This window comes from Eretmochelys imbricata, chromosome 19 (genome assembly GCF_965152235.1).
Source record: "Eretmochelys imbricata isolate rEreImb1 chromosome 19, rEreImb1.hap1, whole genome shotgun sequence".
NCBI classification, from domain to species: domain Eukaryota; kingdom Metazoa; phylum Chordata; order Testudines; family Cheloniidae; genus Eretmochelys; species Eretmochelys imbricata.
Genome location: NC_135590.1, coordinates 6,267,148 through 6,281,762, shown reverse-complemented (window position 1 = coordinate 6,281,762; position 14,615 = coordinate 6,267,148).

Below are 14,615 nucleotides of genomic sequence, written 5' to 3'. Positions count from 1 at the left end.
CCATAAGAATAGCTCTTGGTCACATTTTTGCATTGTGGCATGGCATGCTGTGCTTGATTGTCCAACTAGTTGCTACTCGCCACCCCAGAGGTGGCTGCATTTCAGCAGTGAAGCAATTCTTATAGGTAGTGAAGGTAGCTTGCAAAGCACTCTGGGCTGCATCTGGATGAAAGATGCCATAGGAATGCAATGCCTCCAAAGCAGATGGGAGTTCACAGAGCAGCTTCTCACAGTCCTGTGTCTGCAAAATCACGCATGCGACAGGGGTCACTGAGCGTGCACATGTCCAGTAAGGGGCAATCTGCGTGTGCATCTCCCATGACAGCTCACACAAGTGCAGTAATTGTGAGGGCAAGTGAGGTAGGCAAGTGTGCTCATGTTTTTGGGTGTGCAGTATTCTGAAAACTCGTCGCATGATTCCAACGGTAAAAGACACACGTAGCTGCCTTGAAATCAGAGGGAGCATTCACCAGAACTATAAAACGGGTGCAATCCTTAGGCAGGCAAAATGCATCCTTCTAGCTGAGTAACAGCTCCAGGATGGGTTACCATGGAGATAAGTTGTCGCGATGCACTGATCACACCCCACCAAGCCCCTTACCTCTTGCTTGCTTCTAATCTGGATTTAAGAACCAGAGTGTAAATGCTTATCAGGCCAGGGTTCATGCTTCCAATTACCCTTCTCCAGCGAAATCTCCCTTGCAAAGGAGTTCCCTTTTCCTGCTGAAGTAATTGCCGCCTTTCTAGCTCATATGCTGCCAAGGTCCGAGGCAGAACATAGCCTCCTGTTTCGTTCCTTCCCCTCTAATCCCCATGCCAGGTGCACTCAGGCAGGAAGAAGAAGGCCCAGCTGACTCACCGCTATCCCATCACTATGTGGTAACAGGTAATTAACGGGCAGAACAGCGGTGGGCTTGGAGTCAGGTGGTAGAATTCTCAACCTGATGGTTGGCTTTATGGTTGCCGGGGGAGGGGGCAGGGGAGGGTATAAAGGATCTGGGGGGGCTCCAGGCTGATTACTTTGTGACAACTCCACCCTTCGTCCCAGCCAGGCCCCGGTTTTTGGATGAATCATTTGTCCCCTGCGTGTGGTGGTGCCCGTGGTTTTGATTAGTGATTAGGATCAACCTATTCAATGGTCCCCACTAATTCTGGGGGCCTACATTTTGGGCGCTCGGCTCGAGACACACAGGACCTGGTTTTCAGAAGGGCTGAGTACCCGCATTTCCGCTGCATGGCGAGAGGAGCAGAGGGTGCTCTGGAAACCAGGCCCAAGGTGCCTCAGGTGGAGGGCACAGGAAGGGCGATACCCAAATCAGAGTCACTAATACTTGTGCCCATGAGTGTCAAAACGCAGCGTAGTTACCTGCAGGGTCCAAATGATGGCTGCAAAATTGGACGTCTGGCTGCGACCGGTTAGAGATTCAAGGCTGGAGAGAGGGGAAGGAGAACATTGTCCCCCATCAAATCCCTTTTTAAAATTCTCCTTTCCCAGGATGCCTGCAAAAAAACTGGCAACAGTTAGGGTGCAGGTGTGCTGAGACCACAGACCCCCCATGCTGACCAGTAGCGTCCTTGCGCTCCCCTGCCTATCTGACGTCTCTTGACTTATACTTCGATTTTGACTCTTTGGGGTGGGGGGACCATGGATTTGTTCTAAGTCCGTACAGTGCCTAGCACAACAGGGTCCTGGTCCAGGTGCTACTGCCAAATAATAATAATAATTAATAAATGATGTAAGGAGAAAGGAGGGATCTGGGGGCTCAGCGTGGGAGCAGAGATATGCAGAGCCCTGAGGATCAGTTCAAGGACCCTGGGCACTTGGGAAGGCACCTGGCTGCCTGGAGAGATGGTGTGCATGATACTCAGGAAGAGAATTTGGGTGGGGCTGGCCAGGGGAAGGAGGCTGGGGCTGGAAGGGAAACCGGCTCAGCGCAGCGTTTACCGCCCCGCCTCCCCACCCAGTCAGCTGGAGGCACTTTCCATCACCAGCAAAACTGCACAATGCACTTGGAAATGAAGTTTGTCATTCAGTTTGGCATCTCAGAGGCTCCTGCTGTCAGCGGCAGCCGTCTTGCTCATGTTACTGGGACGGCTGGAGAAATAATATAATTTATTGATGGCTTTTATTTCCCTGCTGGTGTAGCATAAATATAAATCTACATGCCTCTCTCTGAAGTCCCCCCCATACCTCTCCCCCCCACTTTCTTGCTTCGATTATGTATGCCGGATCCCCGGTATGTTTTATAGACTTGAGCTGTCCAGTTTGGAGGTGTCTGGTGCAATCAGTAATGTAGTCTCATCTTTATGATGACATCTATTTGGGGAAGGAAGGGAGGAGGATGGGGGAAAATGACAGCACTTCCCAGAAGAGCAAAGCTGCCTTGATGGGAATGTGTAATAACATCCTGAGCATCTGGAGAGAAGTCGATGCTATCCTATACTAGTCTGGCTTTTATATCATGCCCATCACCATGGTATCGGAACCACTAGGGCACACATGTAAGGAAGGGCTGGGGGAGGCGCTGGGGGCGAGGAGCCCGAGTGGTCACTGGCCGGTGGTTTATTTATGGGCGGAAAGCCAGGGAAAGCTGCTCCTTGGATCTCGATGCTCAGTCATTCCTAGCTCAGGGAATGCGTTTTCCTGACGGCAGCCTCCAATCATTGGGGTGGGATCTCCCCAGCGTCCTGGGTCAGAACGTCACGGACAGATCCCTAGGCGTGAGGAGCAGGAATGTGGGGTGGCTCTGCCCACCCTATGCAAAGCGATGCAGAGAAGCGGGAAATAGAAGGCAGAAGCCTGAGAGAGGCTGACCCAGAACTGGGGAACAGCCGGGTTAAAGCCCCAGGCTGGCACAGTAGTATGCCGAGTGGATTGTCATATTGCGGACGGAAGTGGTGGATCTATTGGCTGTCTAGGGGGGCTGAGAATCAGGACTACGGAGATTATTCTCTGCTCTTGGAGGTTGTGCAGTCTAGTAGCAAGAGCACAGGACTGTGAGCCAGGACACCTGGGTCCTAGACCTTTGGCTGAGTTGGGAGGTGTTTTCTAGAGGTCCTAGACCTTTTCGGGGGAGTCAGAGTTTCTGAGTTACTTTCCTGGCACTAAGAAGGAATGTGGTCCAAATTCAGTTCTGAACATCATCTATCTATCTATCTATCTATCTATCTATCTATCTATCTATCTATCTAATCACTTATCACTGTGGGGTCTCGGGGTCGCTAGGAATTCATCCTCTGCCAAGATTTTCCTTCGCATTTGATGCAACAGTCGCATGTTGAGTGTGAGTCCAGCTCTGCTTTGTCTTTGTCAAGGACAAGCAGCTCAAAGAGAGCTGGTTCGCTTTTCCAAGCGCTAGTGTCTTAAACACGTGGCTCTGTATCCAAACCCTGCTGACTCTCCCTTGAGAATGGGGCCTCTCTTTCTTTGCTTAATGCATTTTTATACTCTCTAACCCAACGTTAAGTGAAATGGGAACCTGCAGAGAGGAGAGTCCCACATCTCCCTGGCCTCTCTGATGTGCTGGGGGGCTGGGGGGAGGAGGGAGAATAAGTGAGAAGCCAAAGGAGGATCCTTCAAACCAGCAGTGAATTAAAGCCACCTGCACCCCCAATAACCCTCCAGATCGACAGCTCCCTGATTCAGTAAGATTTGGTTCCCAACGCAAGTAACTGCAAAGCAGAGCTGGGTGGACATGCTGGTGAAAGGGTGATGGATTCTTTAAAGTTGGCTGGATGGACAGATGTTTTTGCAGATAGCAGTACAGTGAGCTAATGTCTGGCTTTTCATCTCTGTAAACCCTGGCTCCAGCCCTGGGGTGCTCTGGCAGAGGCATGGGGGAAGCTTGCATATTTGACTCTGCTTGGGCTGACAAGGGGGTTTGAATTTGGGACTTTCATGTCTAAATGCCCCAGCCGCTGCTGCTTGAGTTTAAGGAGCAGGGTTGAGCTGTTTAAAACTTCCCAGGGGAAGTGGGCACCCAGCTCCTGTTAAAATAATGGAAATCAGGCAGCCAAAGCTACTAGCCCTAAATCTAATCTGGCAGCTGGAGCCAACCTGGCAGCTGGAGCCAACCTGTGAACCTCTTAGGTGGACTGGCCCCTCGAAGAGGCCAATGGTCCTTACAAGTCTCCTAGTGTGGGTTCCCTCCTGTCTCTGCACCAGGTCCAGCTGGGTCCGTCACTCCCACACATTATGCTTCTGGGGTCCCATGATGGGGTGTAGCCCCCACACTGGCAGTGAAAGGGTTAACTGGAGCCAGAATGCCATTGGTGCACCCGGCTGCACCCGGAGAGTGGGCCAGGCTCAACTTGTGCTCAAACTCAGCTGGGCCCTCTTCATAAAAGGAAGCACTCCAGGGCCCTGGCAGAGCAGTTGGAGGCTCCTGAAATAGGGGTGCTGGCAAAGGGCTGGGGAGACACTGGGAAGGCGCAGGGGTGAAGCGAGTTCCTGTGGGGAGCCTGACCCAAGGGCAAGGCCCCAGGGAGGCTGCTCTAGAGGAAAGAAACACAAATGCACAGTATACGTCTACACTGTAGTGTAAATCTGGGCCTGCATCCTCCTACCATCCACCCACAAATCTGTCTGACCAGGGCAGGGTCTGAGCCTGAGTCCTCCTGTGTCTCCGGTCCAAGCCCTGTCATTTCACCGGGTGGGCACAGCTCATACTGCAGACTCGAGGCAGAAGGTCTGTGGGGTGCAGTGGGGATGCCATAGCGAGACCGAGTGAGGGATACGATAAAACTTTTCAAGTACATAAAGGGCTGTTAGAAAGAGGAGCGTGATAATTGCTCTCCTGACGCACCTAGGGCAGGACAAGCAGTTAGGGGCTTAAATTGCAGCGGTTTCAGTTGGACATTAGGCAAAACTTCCTCCCTGTCAGTGTAGGTAACACTGGAACCAATTCCCTGGGGAGGTGGTGGAATCTCCGTCATTAGAGGTTTTGAAGAACAGGCTGGACAAACACCTGTCAGGGATGGTCTAGATAATACTTAGTCCTGCCATGAGTGCAGGGGACTGGACTAGATGGCCTCTCGAGGTCCCTTCCTGTCCTATATTTCTATGATTAGCATGGTTGTGAGACCTGGGTCCAGCAAGTGTAAACCCAGGTTTCACAATGCAGCGTGGATGCTCGGATGCAACGGGTCCACAAGCGTGGGTCCCACAGACCCATACGGTGTAGTGTAGATGTACCCATAGAGCCTTGGGAGAGGCAGACAGGAGCTGGGCCTCCAGGGACAAAGGGCTAGAAGGAGTTCTGCAGAGCCTGGGATGGCGGAAGAGCCAGAGGAGGAGTGAACCCAGTAAGGAGCTAGGGAAAAGGGCCTAGAGACAGGCTCAGGTAGGTGGGTTGGAGTCTAATGGAACCGACCTTAGCTGGAACCCAGAGCGAGGGATGGCGTGGGCTCCCGAACTGGCCCCTAAAGGAAAGTGGCATGAAAGGCCCCTGAGATGATGGGTGTGAGGACCACTGAGCCAAGTATCAGGCCGAAGACCTGGCATAAGGTCACTTGGCTGTTGTTTGTGGGGCTCAGTTACCCCAGAAGAGGTTGGACTGAACGTGTCCTGGCCAGAGGGCCAAGTTCTGAGAAGAAGCAGACGACTGCAGGGCTAGAACGGTTCTCAAGAGGGGCGCCAGAGGAGGAGAGCCTGCTACTCCATGCTGGCCGGTAAGTCGCTCTTCTATAGGCCTCCCTTTGCGAGAGTATCTGAGCACCTCATAATCGTCAGTGGATGCTCCCTCACCCATGCCCCTGTGGCACGGGACAGCACTAGTATTCCATTGTGCAGCTGGGGAAAATGAAGACACAGGCTAGATTCAGTGACTCGCCCCAGGTCACACAGGGAGTCTGTGGCAGAGGCGGGGACTGAACCCCCATCCCTGGAGTCCAGGCCTAGAGTCCTATCCACTAGCCCACTGCTTATCAGCTGGTGGGTTATGACCCCGGGCTGGTTTGGGGGGTGGGGACTATCAAGGGGGCGTTGAAAACTTCATTACTACTCTATAGCAAAGAAAAGAAAATGTCCAGAACAGCCATGGGGTGGCCCAAACCTTCCAGGTCTGGGAGGTCACAGGCAGTAGCTGAAGCAGCCGTTGGGTTTGTTTCTCGTACTTCTGTAGTACACGGAAGGGGGCTGCTAAAGTCTCTGGCTTCGAGGAAGGGGTGGCCAACCTGAGAAGTCTAAGAAACATGGCACTCAAGCACCCTTCTTCCCAAGCTTAGCCCCCTTGACCAGGGTCAGCCTTAGGGGTGGGCAATCAGGGTGGCCGGCCTGGGCAACAGCTCCTGGGGGTGCCAAATCAGCCTCCAGGTAGGTGCCAGATCGCTCAGCTGATTTGGTTTGTTCTTTTTGCTGTTGTTCGGTTGCTTAGGGGGAAGGGGCATGACCTGGGCTCCAAAACACCTGGTCTGGCCCTTGACACCCAGCCTACCAGCCTTTACACCTCTCCACCCACTCCTCGTAGGGTACGTCGGCACTGCAATCGGAGGTCTGTCGATGGCCTGTGTAGATGTACCAGGCTAACTTTAATCGAGCCAGCACAAGTCCCCAGAGCAGTGAAGCCATGGCGGCGCCCGCGGCAGCATGGGATAGTCACCTGAGTGAAGTCTGCCAGCAGGGAGCCTGGGCACATATTCAGCTAGCCAGCCTCCTATGTCTACACACGGTGCGTTCGTGCACATGTGTCTCCATCTCACCTCTTCCCTTCATAGCCCCAGCACAGCCAGTCCCCCCCTTCCCATGCCTGCACTGCCAGGGTAAAGCCAGAGCAGGGAACAACGACCTGGACTGCCCTACTCATGCCAGCCCAGCATTGCACTGATCACTCTGGAGAGGGGCCAACTCGAGGTCTAGGCAGCACTTAAGCCCCTCAGGTGTGTTGGCCGTTTGCTGCTCAAGGTCGGATTTCACCCACTGGGCATGGAGATGCTTCTCTCTCCTCCATAACGTCCCTTTTAACCACCGGCCTGCTGTCAGCTGTCTAACCTGAGCCCCCTGGAATAAGTGACCTTCTAAAATTGCCTCCTGCCCTCCGCCCCTCCCCATATGTCTATTGCCCGAATTTACTCCGGCTATAAATTGTTGCCAGAGAGCTTCATTGCTTTAGCTTTATCCCGGACAATAAGCCTAGACACTATCAATCCTCTCATATGAACCTCGCAGCAGGTCCCTTTATTTCCCCCAAGATAAAAGGAGATTGCCTGGCCCCAACTGCTGGATATTAAACCTCGCTGCAGCCTGCAGAGAATTCATTTTTATTTCATTCCACCTTGCATGTTTCTGAACAAAGCCACCTCGTGCTGTGGTCGGAGGTGAAATTTATATGAACATGGAGGAAAAGTGGGAGGGGGAACCCTAAAACCTGGAGGTGCGGAGTTCCGGCAATTCTGGCTGAAATCTGTGGGAGCTGGGGATGCTCAGGGCTTCTGAAGTCCGGCTCCCTGCTAATGTTTAGCACAGACCCCGATCCTGCTAACTCTTGCACACGTGGGTAGCTTTACTCCTGTGAGTTGTTCAGTTGACACTGGCGGGTCTGCTTGTTTGTGTAAAGTTGATCATGTGCGTGAGTGTTTGCAGGATGGAGCCCTATCCAACTCTTTGCAAACTAGGTTTTCGGAGTTCAGCATCCAAGGTGGCCTCGGCAGATGAGCCAAGAGGATTTGCGAGTGCACCCACTGGGGTAGAAATTGGCACTGGGGAGCGCTGTGTCCCATTGTGTGCCCTCGGATGTGAGCTCTGGACAGTCAGCGATTTGGCAGGCAGATTTTTTAAATGGAGGCTTGCTGGAAATTGGTCTTAGGTTGCACTTTTCACCTGGAGACCTCGAAGTATTTTGCAAAGGTGAGTGTGTAGTGTTACTCTCATTTTACAGATGGGGAAATTGAGGGACGGAGCGATGAAGTGACTCACTCAGGGAGTCTGCCACAGCGGGGAATAGAACCCAGGCATGCTACAGCCCTAGCCCAGTTACCTATCCATTGGACTGACTGATTTTTGTTTTTTTAAAGTCATCTGGTTGTAAAAATGTTATTTTCACTCACACTGCAGCTGACAGGCGCTTTTGGGCCCCTTTGTGGCAATTCCGTTTCAGTGTCTAGATTTTAAGGCCAGAGGGGAACGTTGTGATAATCTCATTTGCCCTCCTGCCTGAAACAGGCCATCTCCTCCCAGGGCAGGGTTTCTGCTTCCACGTGGCCCCAGCATGCTCCACCATGGCTCTTTCAATGCCCGGAACCCCCAGCTTCAGTGGGGCTGTGACAGATGTGACAATCTCCTGGGCAAACCATATTGAATTAAGTATCTTAGGAGGTCGCTATTAAAAATGCAGATTGGTGGGGTGGTCCGTGACTTCTTTTAGCGGGAGGTGACTTATGGAAACACTTTGGGACGTGTTACATGCGTCAAAGGACTCTCACAATAATGGACTGGACGAGACTGAGCTTGCAGTTGAATGGGGGTCCTAGGAAATACTTTGGAAGAGGGGAATGCAAAGGCCTCACCTCCGGAGCCATTCCTGGAAGTTGCCCCTGAAAGAGAGACCCGTTCCCTGGCTGATTACCCAGTCACAGTCTCTTCAAAGGCCCACGCTGGATAATTTGGGGGGGTGGGGGGAGGCGGGAGCTAGTTCTGAGTGAAAGCTTTTGTGACCTGGTGTGATGCAGTAGGGAGGGGGAGTGACCTGGGAATGTGGCAGGGGAGTTTCACTGGGGATGGGATACCTGAGAGCCTGTAACCTGAGGGGGGGGGGGGAGAGGGGAGGGGAAGGGCGGTAACACCTCTGCCTGGGAAACTGGACAAAGGCTGCAGGAGAGAGCCTGCTGGGGGGGTTTTGGTTTCAGTTTTGGGCTGGGTGGTGGAACGCAGGGAACCCCAAGGCTGGGGTCTAAGTTCCCTGCCCCCCAGAAGGACTTGACTGAGGGGTCTTGGTTGTACCCACAAGCTCTGTTTTAGACTGTGTTCCTATTGTGCAATAAACCTTCTGTTTTACTGGCTGGCTGAGAGTCACAGTGATTCCAAGGAAGAGGGGGTGCAGGCCCCAGACTCCCCCACACTCCGTGAAACCTGGTAGCCACAGGAAAACCCTGTGTGGGTTTGAAGGACTAATCACTGGCCAGAGGCCTTATTGGAGTTCGGGGGTGATCTCTTTTTAGCTGGAGTGGAGGTTTTTATGGGTTTTCATGTTTTCTGTGTAATGCTTTTACCTAAAGAATGACAGAGCAAAGAGCCAGGGGGTGACTTATACCTCTTGGCAGTTACACTGTCAGGAGAAAAGCAGGCAGCCTGGCTTTGCTGGAACAGTCATGGGATAGGCAGGGAGCTGGGCAGCCTGGAAATAGCTAGTCCAGAGGGAGAGAGACCCGGGTCTCTGGCCACGAGGGGTGACGGCCGAGGAGCCAGGAGCTGAGGGTGGGGGACCCTTGCTGGACCACGGAGCGGGAATACGGTGCGGGGTGGGGGGAGAGAGGGAGAGAAATGTCCCCCCATCCCAATAGTGGAAATGTCTCCCCAGGCCCAGTGGAGGGTCAGCATGGGAGCGTTAGAGCTTGTGATGGACCATGGAGAACCCCCTGGAGAAGCTAGGCCCGGAGTGGCCTCTTGCTTTACCTGTCCCTGAGCCCATCCCTGAACCTTGGGAGACGCTCGAGGCTCTCCATCCTGCAGCTGTAGCCCATCTGGGCCTTGTTGACTGGTACGCAAGGCTCCTCATGACTGGGGGGAAAATTGCCTTAAAACCCAGGTCAGGGTCTAACGCCACCATGGGCACTAACGACCCACTTCGCCAGCAGCCTCAGCGGACAGGTCAAGCCTGCGTGGGTCATGGCGACTGGGCGGTCTTGTTGGGATCCCCCCTGGAACTGGATGGTGGGGCAGTGCGGGAGGAAGCTGGCCCCCACCTGTGGGTGTCGGTCCCCAGGAACTCAGCTGCGGGTAGCGGGAGACAATGGGGTAGGGGGAGAAATCAGGAAAGGGGCATCTGCAGGCCAGCGTTCGGCGGCGGTGGGGCAGGAGGAAGAGGGTGAGATGTGTGTGGTGGGAACTGGCTGCTTGCAGAGAAAAAAAATAATTAATTAGAGCCATCAGATAAAGCAGCGCCACAACCCCCGCGGGATGCTGGCTAATGCACTCTCTGGTTGTGTTTAGGTATTAATACCCTGACAGGAGGGCTTTAATTATGAGACTTTAACTCTCCCTACCCACATCTCTGTCGGCAAAGACAGCCTGCCTCTCCAGGGAGGCTCTTGTCAGTTCCAGTCGCTCTTGGATACCATCTCTCCCCTGTAATCTCCTTTCCTCCTCTGATCACCGGGGGGGGGACCCTTGCGAGGCTGTCTGGCACACTCATTCTCTCGTTGCCGGTCCACCGGGGCAGCTGAAAGTGGGGGATCAAACCGAATTAGCGTAAAGCGCTTGCATAAAGAGTGGGCCAGGCAACCGGATTCCTGCCTGATCCAATTGAGCGGCCTCCACCCACGTGCCGTCGGAGAGCCGGGGGCGGCACGCGGGGAAGATGTGGGGTAATGGGATGCGAGGCTCCTAAAGGGCCGGGAAAGGGACCCAGGCTATGGTTTGGATAAATTGTTGATCATCTTGGATCCCGGAGGAGCGCGCGGAATAAAAACGGTGAACTTAACACGCCTGAATCATCTCAGCGAGAAGCCTGGAGAGGATTCTGCCAAACTTGTAAAGCTAATGACTGTGACATGCTCGCCGCTCCGAGGAAGTCTCTGGTGACAGCTGGGTTCATGCCGGCATCCTGATACAATGCAGAGTTGCCATAATTTTGTCTTTTCTGCCTTCTGTGCCCTCGCAAAGCCAAGAATGTGTTGCTTGCTCTCCATTGTTCCCTAACCTCTGGGCATTCCCAGTCCAGGACAGACACTTAACTCGGTGCAACGAGGGGGAATGCCAAGCAATACAACCGAATGCAGGATTCTGCAACACGAGGCAACATAATACTATGCTACGCAGTACAACTGAATGTAATGCAAGATAAGGGAATGCAGATCGATGCGCTGCTTTGCAAGGCTGGGCAGTGTGATTTTATTTAGGACAGCATCATCCAGACGAACGATAACCCGGCATGTTTTAGCAAGTTATGTTCACCCCGTTGCAAATGCTGAGCTCACGGGGGGACGCTCTCAGGCCCAAATGCTGGGCTGGGCACAGCTCTGCTCCATTGTAGGGCATGAGAAGAAATCCTCATAGCTAGGCGATGGAGCCATTCTACTGCAAGTGTTGCCCCCGTCCCTACACCCCTGCCTCGGTCTGTCTCTGCTGCATCCCAGTGTGTAGACAGCCCTGGGGGGGATCCACATTTCCCTGACATCCTACCCCCATCTGCTGCATCATAAAACCTCACTGGATCCTCAGCGGCTGCAGCATTTGACCTTCAGTGACTGCCCCAGATTTGAGACCCTTGTGGCAAGGTCGGTCTTGATTGCTCAGCTGTGGAAGTCATTCCTGATTCCCCCCCCACCCCACCCCCCGAGCCCATGGGCTCCTGGCTGCCAGGGCAGGGGCACAAGTGGCAAACACTGGCTTGGCCGCGGGTCCTCCTGTGGGGAAAGGAGCCGGTTATCAGTGGGTCAGGGCTGTGGCTGTTTGCTTGCTCGCTCGCAGGCGGCGTAGAGGGAGGGAGCACTTTCAAACACGTAACGTGTCCAGATGCTCGGCTGACAGGGGTAGAAATAAATAAATAATAGCGGGCAGCATAAATTGCAGGCAGCCGTGGTGTAAAGCCATCACATGGTGAATAAATCAAAACGCTCTGTCATCAGGCCAATAACCGGAGGGAGAGGGGAATTAGGAGGCACAAGCGAGGGAGGGGAAAGAGATGGGTTGAGATGAGATTTTTTTTTTAAAAGAAGAGACCGGGTGTGGAGGAGGGGCAGCTTCGTCAACCTTAATGAGGCTAATACGTGCACCTGTGGGTATAACGACATACAGATGTGAAGAACCATCCCCCAGCTGGGGCCAGCTGTAGAACTGAACGTGGGGCCTCTGACTCCAAAAGCCTGAGCCAAAGGCTTTGATCTGTGGGTCAGGCATGCACGCACCCTCTCTATTCCTCATGAAGTGCATATCCCCAACACGCCCCTCGCATGGCAATTAGAGATACCACCTGTGACCAACATACATGCCGCAGGGGAGTTACAAATCACACACGTGCCTGGCCGGCCTCCCACCTGCGAGTTATATGTGACATGTGGACAGTGGATTCCAGCTCCTGGTTTTGTTTCAGTCACAGGAATATTGGTGGGGCTTTCTATGAAATTCGGGTGCTCTGCCCCGTTTTCTCTGAGCCCCTCCCAACTTTGACCAGCACTGATCTCTCCGCTGAGGCCTTGCGATGAAAGCCAGGGCACCCGGAGACACATGGCCCACCAGGCTGCCCCTTTGAACATTCTGGGCAAGGCCTCCGCTGGTGTAAATCGGCGTAGCTCCGTTGAAGTCAGTTGGCTGAGAATCTGGCCCCAGACTGAAGCTGGGTGTTCAGCAGGGATGCGGACTGAGTGCCAGGTGTACGCAGCACCCTGCTCTTTGTTCTAAACAGGGCCAGACCCGCAGCTGGCATAAAGCGGTGTCGACCCATTGCAGTTGACGGCAGTACGTCCATTGACACTAGCTGAGGATCGATCCCACAAGGGATCCAACCTTGGAACAGGCTGCTAGGAAGGGCCCTCGAGGAGCAGAGCGGGTAGTATAGAAAGGAGTGCGTTTTCCATCGCAGCTGCTTTTATTTCCCTGGTTCGGCCAGCTCCCTGCCGTGCTCTGTATTGAGCCAGCTTTGCTACAGGAAAGTTTAGAAGAGCCAAACAGACAGACAGTTTGGGAAGGAAGACGCTCCCCCCCATCCTGGACATAATGGGATGAGAACGGAGGTTTCAACCATCCTCCTATGTCCACTCTCTCTCTGCTATGGTTCCATTTCCCTGTGTTTCAACAGCTCACACAGCGTGTTACAAAGAAACAGATAAATCAAATCAAATCAAAGGACCAGAGAAAGCCGAGAGGCAGCCGAACTGGACAGCTGGGCTCTAGCTGGGCCTTGTCCCATAGACCCCGTGGGGCATGGAGCAGGAAAGCTTTTCTTATGCACACACTTTAAATAGACTAGAAAGCCAGCATCCACAGGCCACCCCACCATGCTTCCATCACAGATGGCCTGGTGGGGGGGCATTAAAGATACAGGGTCAGATCCTGGCATACGTCGGCACCGCTCTATTACAGTGGCGGGGGCTATGCCGATTTACATTGGCTGGGACAAACCGACCCACTGGGCCAGACCCTGCCCTCCTCGGACAGAGAACGCTCCCCTGGCTTGAGTGGGAATTCTGGATCTATGGGCAGTGCGGTGGCAGGCAAACCGTAGCCGGCCCTGCTGAGTCGGGTGCGTGCTTTGGGCAGATCTCAGCCTGACACGCACGCCGCAAAATGCAAACAGCGAGGCGGCTCCTCCGCTTATGGCCGTCAGCACCGCTCCATTGACACCAACATGGACCGCTGCCAGCTGGGACCCTGGCCTAAGAGATCATCAGTTTCCAGGATTCCTCCTCCTTTGCAGAACTGGGCTGGGGGGGGGGGTTAAGGGACAGTCATGCCCACTTTAGAGCACATCAGCATAAAGAGACGTTGGTGGACTTGGGATTGGCGTCTCGATACGTAGAGGGGGGCTAAAAGGAGCCCCCCACCTCACCCCACAGCAGAATGTCTCAATAACGACACATATCAAAAGCGATGTGTGACACAGAGGAAGAGCCAGTGGATTTATAAGCATGAGACGGGCTCCCGTCACCTCGGCTAAGAATAAAGCACGTCCACCTCCGAGCACAGCCTGCCCTAAGGCAAAGGAGGCTGGATCTGCCTCTGTATTAGTCAACCCCAGCATGCTGTGCCCAGACTGACTGAAGAGCTCAGAGGTTTGTGGGAGCCACTCCTGTCCCCCTGCTCCAGAGGGCATCTCCAGACTGGGGCTGTCAGGGGCTCAAATCCCTCCCTGAGCCAACTGGCTGTTGCCAGGGCTTCCCTATTCCCTCTGGCCGGAGGGATCGTCCTAGAGGAGGTACCTGTCTGCCCCTGTGCAGGAGTCAGCGGAATGGAGGGCCTGGTTCGGGGTCCTCTGGAGTCCATGGAAATGGCCCCATTGAGGGGCATCAGTTCCGGCCCCTGGCTCAGCCTGCTGAAAGGTTTGAACTCCTTGTGTGTGTGTGTGTGTGGGGAGTAGACACCCTGCTTCAGCCAGAAGGGGTTAAAGAGCAGCTGGGGGCTCAGACAGCCCTGCTCCGCCACACCTGTTGGAGGAAGAGCCTGTAAAAAGGAGGAGCCCAGCTGAGAGACAGGCAGCATGGGAGGAGACAGACAGACAGACCAACCCAGATTGCTACCGGCCGCAGGCTGGTCCAGGGCAGAGCCCTGCAGATGGTCTGGGTCCCTAGTGAGGATGGCAACTGGATCCTCTCCTCCCCCCCTCAATGATCGTCTCAAGCGATTTCCTTGAACGGTGGCAGAATCGACTCTGAGCTTACTCAGGCAAAGCTCCCATTGAGTGAGGTCTGTGTGAGGACCCCCCAGATTCGGGCCCTGGCAGCTGAGACCGTGGCATTCACCCCTG